At 55.2% G+C, this 8,625-nt stretch overlaps 2 pseudogenes; both read left to right on the top strand.

Moving 5' to 3' along the window:
* Window positions 1-1,245: 1,245 nt before the first annotated feature.
* LOC128943553 (5.8S ribosomal RNA) lies at window positions 1,246-1,398 on the top strand (annotated as a pseudogene).
* Window positions 1,399-2,284: 886 nt separating this feature from the next.
* The window catches only part of LOC128943565 (28S ribosomal RNA), an 8,077-nt pseudogene continuing 1,736 nt past the window's right edge, over window positions 2,285-8,625 (top strand).

Below are 8,625 nucleotides of genomic sequence, written 5' to 3'. Positions count from 1 at the left end.
TCAAAAAGGGATGTTCAGAGGCTTTTGTGGCAGTGCCAGACACAAGGCACCTTTGGACTGGGCTGTTCAGAAGCAGCTGGAAGAAACTGGCTGCCTTTGAGCTTCAGTCCACTGCAGACAGCTTCCAGTCAAGTGTCTCCTGCTTATTGCTGCAAGTCACAGGAAAGCCATCCAGCCTCCTGGCTCAGTGCTGGCCCTTGCAAAGGACTTGCGAGTTCTTTCCCTTGCTGACCAGTCCCTCACCACACTTCAGCCTTGGTGCATCTCTGGCTCTAGAAAGAGAAAAGTGTTCCTGGGAATAAAGCAAAGCATTTTTCTACCTATTTGCCTCCTCCCCAATAGTGTCAAGTTTGCAAAAAAAACCAAAGAGAGAGCAGCTGAAAGAGGTAGAAAATGAGGCACTACATCATGCCAGACACTTCCAAAAGCTTGGCTGTGGGAGGCAAAGACATGCTGAGTTTTCTTACCAAAAGATGGTGCTGTCTATACATTTTGATGCTGATGCCTCATAATCAGTGTATTGTTTTCATGACATGGGAAAAGGTGGATGAGTAGATGATGCTGTTGGAGCTGTGCTCAGTGGGGCAGCAGCAGCTCTGGGGTGATTGACTACACAGAGCTGCAATCAGCCCATGTTGCTCTCAGGGCCAGGTCTGAATGAACTTGGTGTAGCTGATCAGAGGTGCACTGCTCTGTGTCCATGGGATAACCCCAGGGTTGTGGACTCCAGTTCTGTGGAGTTGCCACTGCTTTGCATGAAAAAGGGCAGAACTTGTCCTGTTGTATTTTTTTGCCATTCATAGCATCGTCTGCTATTTCTGGGTATTAATTGCATCATTAGACAATAACTCACAAGAAGGGAAGATTCCACATGTATTTCCATTTTGCTTTCTTGCTGCTGCAGGTGGAACTGATAAACCTAGGAGCTATTGATGCTCCCTTCACCTATAGCCCTTCAACTGCAAACGTGGGCTTCTGCTTCAAGTTTGCGCCTGAGGAGGGCATCATTGCACCCGGCGGGACCCAGACTGCTCAGATCTCCTTCAGTGCCACCATAGTGTGGAGGTTTGAGGAAGAACTCCAGTTCAGTGTGGCTGGATCTCCTATGTCTGCACTCCTGACTATCAAGTACGGACGGTCAAAGCCGGGCACGTGCCCGCACATCCTCAGCACAAGAGAAAGGGGTGCCCCATGTGAGCGGTCCCAGCCCCTCCACGGGTGCAGGATCGGTGCTGAAAGCCAGACAACTCTCAGTGGTGGATCACTGGGCTCGTGCGTTAATGAAGAATGCAGCTAGCTGCAAGAATTAATGTGAATTGCAGGACACATTGGTCATCCACACTTTAAACACACTTGCGGCCCCATGTTCCTGCCAGGGCTACGCCCATCTGAGTGTTGCTTGACGATCAGTCGCCGTCCAGCGGCCACCACGGTGGTTCAGCTGGGGTTGCCTCACAGGCCAGTTGACTGTGGTCAGCGGCGGTGGTGATGGTGGCTCACCGGTGCCCAGAGGGAAGGCGGTCAGGGGTTTGGCAAGGGATGCGTTTTCCTCGGCGGCCTCAATTTTTTCCCTGTGACGCAGCAGGCATCATCATCGTCATGGCTGTCATCGTCATTGTTGCCGCGCAGGGCCTTCATCCCCCTATATGCAGACTCAAGGACTGCTCCATAGTTCCCCACTCCCAGAGTGAGCCACTGGGGCAGAGTTTGTCCTTGCAGGGCCCGTACCGCGGTACGGTGGTGGTGGCAGCTGAGGAGAGTAAGAGACAGCGTTGAAAGCACCGCCGTGGGCCGAGAGAAGGGAGAGGACAAGAGGGAGATAAGGCGCAGGCCTCACCCCCAGCCTCCCCCCCACGTGGACGGCTGTCTGCAGGTGGGTACTGCAGGGGTACTGTGCCATTGTGCGTGCGCGTGAGGCGAGAGCGCTGGGGACAGATGTTCCAACCCCCTCCTCCCTTCGCCTGCCCTCCTCCTCTTCTGTCGTGGTCTCGGGGCGCAAATAGTACCATGGCTTTTCTCTCTCTCTCCACCAAGGCCATCACGTGCCGCCTGGTCCCCCATCAGGGCTGTCTCTGCCACACTCCCTTTTCGGTTCTCATCTCCGGGATGGGGCACTCTGTCTCCGCTTCTCTCCCTCTGGCTTTGTTTTCCCCTGGTGCGAGGGCGCCAGTGGGGAGGAAGGTGAGGCTGGTAGGTGGGAGAAGCTGGCTGGCTGTTGGCCTGTTGGCATGCTGCTTCTTTAGGAGCTGCATGGGCCAGGAGGTGCGGCCAAGCTTTGGCCTTGCGACCTCAGATCAGACATGGCAAGCCGCTGAATTTAGCATATAAGTCAGCCAAGGAAAAGAAACTAACAAGGATTCTCTCAGTAATGGCGAGCGAAGCAGGAAAAGCCCAGTGCCGAATCCCTGCCCCGCAGTGGGGTGTGGGACATGTGGCGTACAGAAGTCCCAATCCCTGGCGGCACTCTCGGGGGACCCAAGTCCTTGTGATCGAGGCCGCAGTCCGTGGACGGTGTGAGGCCGGTAGTGGCCCCCGGCACGCTGGGCCCGGGGCTTCTCGGAGTCGGGTTGCTTTGGAGTGCAGCCCAAAGCGGGTGGTAAACTCCATCTAAGGCTAAATACTGGCACGAGACCAATAGCCAACAAGTACCGTAAGGGAAAGTTGAAAAGAACTTTGAAGGGAGAGTTCAAGAGGGCGTGAAACCGTTAAGAGGTAAACGGGTGGGGCCTGCACGGTCCGCCCGGAGGATTCAACCCGGCGAGTTGTGGTCGGCACGGGTTCAGTGGAACCTCGCCTCCGCCTCCCTTCTGTCCCCTGGGCGAACCCTGCCCGTGGAGGCAGGCTGGGGGGTGCAGGCTGGTCCGGGGACTGCCGCCCAGCCGGCAGCTGGCGCTGTCCGGGCACATTTCCTCTGCGACGGTGCGCCACGACCGGCTCCAGGTTGACTGGGAAGGCCTCCGGCGGGCAGGTGGTCCGACGGGCAGGTGGTCCAGTGCTGCGCGAGCAGCAGCGGGTATTACAGCCCTCGGGCAGCAGGTCTCGGCCAGTCCCGGGGCCGAGGGAAAGGACTGCCACTGTGCCCTCCTCCCCCCACATCAGTGGCGCCGTGGTGGGGGGCATCATTTCCCCGCCTCTCATGGGGGGGGGGGGGAGTGGCATCCTCGCAGCACGGCGTTTCGCGCAGGGGTGTGGGGGCTGGGCCTGCCAGTCTCCGGCGCTGCTGTCAACCAGGGTGGACTGTCCTCAGTGCACCCTGACCGCGCGGCGCTGCCGGGCCAGGCTCACGGGCCGTGCTGGGGCACCCGGGGTCCGCAGCGATGTCGGCTACCCACTTGACCCATCTTGAAACACGGACCAAGGAGTCTAGCATGTGCGCGAGTCAGGGACCATTGTCGAAAGCCCGCGGCGCAATGAAGGTGAGGGCCGGCCCGCGCCGGCTGAGGTGGGATCCCGGGGCGCGTGTCGCGCCTGGCAGCCCCGGGCGCACCACTGGACCGTCTCGCCTGCCGCCCCCTCGCGGGGCTGGGGAGGTGGAGCGTGAGCGTCCATGCTAGGACCCGAAAGATGGTGAACTATGCCTGGGCAGGACAAAGCCAGAGGAAACTCTGGTTGAGGTCCGTAGCAGTCCTGACATGCAAATCGGTCGTCCGACCCGGGTCTAGGGGCAAAAGACTAATCAAGCCATCTAGTAGCTGGTTCCCTCCGAAGTTTCCCTCAGGATAGCTGGCACTCGGCAATGGGCAGTTTTACCCAGTAAAGCGAATGATTAGAGGTCTTGGGGCCGAAACGATCTCAACCTATTCTCAAACCTTCAATGGGTAAGGGAGCCAGTTCGCTGGCGTGGAGCCGCGCCGTGGAATGCAAGTGCTCAGTGGGCCACTTCTGGTAAGCAGAACTGGCGCTGTGGGATGAATCGAACGCCGGGTTAAGGCGCCCGATGCCAACGCTCATCAGAGCCCAGAAAAGGTGTTGGTTGATCTAGACAGCAGGACAGTGGCCATGGAAGTCGGAATCCGCTAAGGAGTGTGTAACAACTCACCTGCCGAATCAACTAGCCCTGAAAATGGATGGCGCTGGAGCATTGGGCCCATACTCGGCCATCGCTGGCAGTGCGAGGCCCGCGGGGGCTAGGCCGCGACGAGTAGGAGGGCCGCTGCGGTGCGCCTCGAAGCCTGGGGCGTGGGCCCAGGTGGAGCTGCTGCAGGTGCAGATCTTAGTGGTAGTAGCAAATATTCAAATGAGAGCTTTGAAGGCTGAAGTGGAGCAGGGTTCCATGTGAACAGCAGTTGAACATGGGTCAGTCGGTCCTAAGCGATAAGGTGAGCGCCATTCCGAAAGGGCGGGCGATGGCCTTTGTTGCCCTCAGCCGATCGAAAGGGAGTCGGGTTCAGATCCCCGAATCCTCCGAGTGGTGGAGATGGGCGCCACGAGGCACCCAGTGCGGTGACGCAACCGATCCCAGAGAAGCTGGTGGGAGCCTCGGGGAGAGTTCTCTTTTCTTTGTGAAGGGCCGGGCGCCTTGGAATGGATTCGTCCCGAGAGAGGGGCCCTCACCTTGGAAAGCGTCGCGATTCCGGCGGCATCGGGTGAGCTCTCGCTGGCCCGTGAAAATCCAGGGGAGAGGGTGTAAGTCTCGTGCCGGGTCGTACCCATATCCACAGCAGGTCTCCAAGGTGAACAGCCTCTGGCATATTGGAACAATGTAGGTAAGGGAAGTCGGCAAGCCGGATCCGTAACTTTGGGATAAGGATTGGCTCTAAGGGCTGGGTTGGTCGGACTGGGGCGCGAAGCGGGGCTGGGTGCGTGCTGCAGCTGGACGAGGTGCCGCGCGCGGGTGAGTGCGCTCCGCGTGGCCCGCCCGGGCGCTGGGGCATGCGCGTGCACGGTGGCGACTCTGGACACACACCGGGTCCTTCCTGTGGATCGCCCCGGCTGTGGCGGGCGCCGCCCGCTCCCCGCTCCACCCGCCCTCCACCTTGCCGCGGCCGGTGCCCCAGTGGCAGCCGTCATCGTTGCGCACCACCGCCCCAGCGGTTCCCGCCAATGGGGTTCCCGCGGTGTGCAGCCAGTGTGCGCGCAGCCGCAGCCGGCGTCGGCTGAGCAGTTTGTGCGGGGGAGGGTCCCCGGGGGAGGGTCCCTGGGCCAGCGCCCCGCCTCAGTCGGTGCCTAGCAGCCGGCTTTGAACTTGTGCGGACCAGGGGAATCCGACTGCTTAATTAAAACAAAGCATTGTGAAGGCCCGAGGCGGGTGTTGACGCAATGTGATTTCTGCCCAGTGCTCTGAATGTCAAAGTGAAGAAATTCAATGAAGGGCGGGTAAACGGCGGGAGTAACTATATTTACTAACTGGGCATAGCCGCGGAAGTCGCACCTCCTCGTGGTCCTGCCGGATACCCTCGTGGTAACTGAGTCGACTTCTGCCCCAGTGTGGGAGAGGGCGCATATCAGCCCTCCCTATTGTTGGAGTCACCACCCAACAATAGTTTCACGAATCGCTGAAACAAAAAGGTTGGCACAGTTAGTTCGCTGTTGCACAGAGCCTTGTCCACGGGCTGTTGTTGACACAGTTGGTAGTTTGAGAGAGGGTCAGCTACTATATGCTTCTACCCTCACTTGGACTTGTCACTTTATTGCTTACCGGACTGACAAAATGGCTTTGCGTTATATCTCGACTACCACTCAGACTGACCCATTAGATCTAAGGGTCATTGATGCCAAATTACCATCTATGCCCTCTGTGCCCAGGGAAGAGGGATTCGATCTTGCAAGTTTGGAATTTTTTAACTCCAAAATTGTTAAAGAAGATGGTGTACATCATGTGGATGTTTGGTAGGGTTTGGGGCAACTCCCTGAGCCCTATGAGATCTCCCCTATGGGGATGGCCCAGGATGAGGCTGAGAGTGCAGTGGGAGGTACCGAAGAGCCCAAAACACCTGAGGCTGAGAGCACGATGGGAGGTAGTAAAGAGCCCAAAACACCCGAGGCTCCTCACGGGTCTGAAGGTGATGGTATAACGCCAAGAACACCTGTCGTGTCCATGCCTGACAAACAACCATCTTGTCCTTGTTGTGAGACCTGGTTTACTAGGATGTTGGGGCTGATTGACCATCTCAAAAGGGCACACGGACAGAGAAAGATCATTTTCAGGTGTTCAAAATGTGGTAAGCAAAATCTAAAATGCCACAGTATCTCCTGTCACATCCCGCGCTGCAAGGGGGTGGTGTGTGTGGCTCCCACTGGGGAATGGGTCTGTGAGGTGTGCCAACGTGGGTTCGCTACTAAGATTGGCCTGGGTCTGCACAAGAGAATAAGACATCCTCTTGTGCGAAATGTGGAGCGGATTGCTGCTTCTCATCCCAAAGAGTCATCGGCCTGAGGGGCCCACAAACGGGTATGGACTGGGGAGGAAGAAAGAGGCTCTTCCGGTACAATTGGTGGACGAGTTTGCCAGTAAGTGGAATATCAACCAACTTATAGCGGAGCATATTCCAACTAAAATGGCAAAGCAGATTAGTGATAAAAGGCGTCCCTCCGTGAAAGGTCATGAAGGACTAGTAGGTGCCACTGGAATTGAACATCCTGCCAGGTTTGCTAAGTTGCCCAAGGAGGGACAGTTAAAGCTCCAATTCCAGAAAGTCATCAAAGCGTGATTATCGTTTGGCAAATTGACCATATATCGGGAATATCGGGAAGCCTTCAAGAAAGTTCTTGATGGGCAAGATCCAGGTCGGGTGGTGAAGGATGTTTATAAGGAGTTTCTTGGTATTCTGGGTGTGCCTAGCCAAACTAAATCTATCAAGGGTCAAAAGACGCAGGCCTCCCGTGGCCAAAAAGCATCCAAAACTCCATCAAATTGGACGTGCAAAAGAGCTATTAAGAGGGGATAATTCTTGAGGTTCCAACTGCTGTATGATTTACATAGAAGGCGCCTCATGCGTCATCCTGGACAGCACGGAAGCCTCTCAGTGCCAATTACCATCAAGTGTTCTCCACGATCACTTTAAAAGAAGGTGGGATACATCTGATATATTTGGTGGCCTACTGAATTTCCCTCCATATAAGGAGGCAGCTAACACCACATTCGAGGCCCTAATTACTGGAAAAGAGATTGATAAGAACATGAGAGAGATGTGTAAAACCTCCGCTCCTGGGCCAGATGGGATCACTTTGGGTCAGATTATTGCAAAAGGCAATAATCCTTTTGCAATAATTTCCCCGGTTGACTGAGATCTTCAGCCTCTGGCTTATCACCAGTACTGTTCCAGATGCGCTGCGGGACTGCAGGACAGTCTTGATACCCAAGTCTTCGGATGCAGAGAAGCTTGGTGATAGCAATAACTGGAGGCCTATTACTATTGGTTCAGTGGTGATTAGGCTGTTTTCCAGGATCGCTACTGTGAGGCTGTCCAAAGCATGTCCCATCAACCCCCGGCAACGGGGTTTTATTTGCACATCAGGTTGTGCCGAAAACCTCAAGTTGTTACAGCTTGTGGTGGAACAGCTAAGTGAGAGCATGAACATCTGGGGGTTGTGTTCGTGGACATTGCTAAGGCATTTGACACCATCTGTCATCAGCATGTATTTGAGGGTCTGGTCCAGCAAGGGGTGGATCCACACATGATAGAGTTGGTGAGGGAAATGTATCGGGATGTTAAGACGTGCATTTCCATGGGAAGAGAAAGGACAGACCCCATATACATTCGCTCAGGTGTCAAGCAAGGCGACCCCATGTCACCTTTGCTGCTCAATTTTAGCGATGCACCACCTTCTATATAAACTCGAGAATGAAGGTGAGGTTTTCCATCATGGGGGCTGGAAATTTACGGCCATGGCATTTGCCGATGACTTGGTGCTGCTGAGTGACTCTTGGGAAGGCATGTGTCATAACATCAAAATTTTGGAGGCCTTTTGCAATCTTACTGGCCTCAGTACGCAGGGGGGAATATGTCATGGCTTTTACATCAAGCCGACAAGGGACTCGTATACTATCAATGATTGTCCCACGTGGGTGATTAACGGATCCCTCCCTAACATGATCGACCCAGGGAGCTCAGAAAGGTACGTCAGCACATGGGTTGATCCCTGGACTGGCTTTGCAGATCCTAGACTATCAGAGAAGCTCATGGATTGGCTCCATCGGATTGGTCGTTCGCCCTTAAAACCTCTTCAGAAAGTCGATATACTCAGGACCTATACCATCCCGAGACTGATATATCTGGCTGACCATACCAAAGTCAAGGTGGGCCTACTTGAATCCCTTGACCAAGTCATTCGTAACATGGTTAAGGAATGGCTTCATCTTCCCCCAAGTACATGTGATGCGATCTTGTATTCGAGTTTTAAAGATGGCGGTTTAGACCTCATCAAGTTGGCGGCGCTCATTCCAAGCATTCAGGCGCGAAGACTCCATAGATTAGCCCAGTCTTCGGATGAGACTCTTGTGAAGTATCTAAAGGAAGTATATCTGGAACGGTTATTTGAAAAATTGTGGTTGAAAGCGAGGGGGACACAAGAATCCATCCCATCAATTTGGGAGCCTTTACCATTGGTAGAGTTGGGGGGCGACGATGGAGCCTGGCTGGAATGGGAAGCACCCATCCCTAAGATTCATTACCCAAGACCTTG

This window comes from Melozone crissalis, unplaced genomic scaffold (genome assembly GCF_028551555.1).
Source record: "Melozone crissalis strain CALT ecotype California unplaced genomic scaffold, PUWL_Pcris_2 ptg000046l_1, whole genome shotgun sequence".
NCBI lineage: Eukaryota > Metazoa > Chordata > Aves > Passeriformes > Passerellidae > Melozone > Melozone crissalis.
Note: the sequence above shows the minus strand (reverse complement) of the source record. Positions and strands in the feature narration are given on the sequence as shown.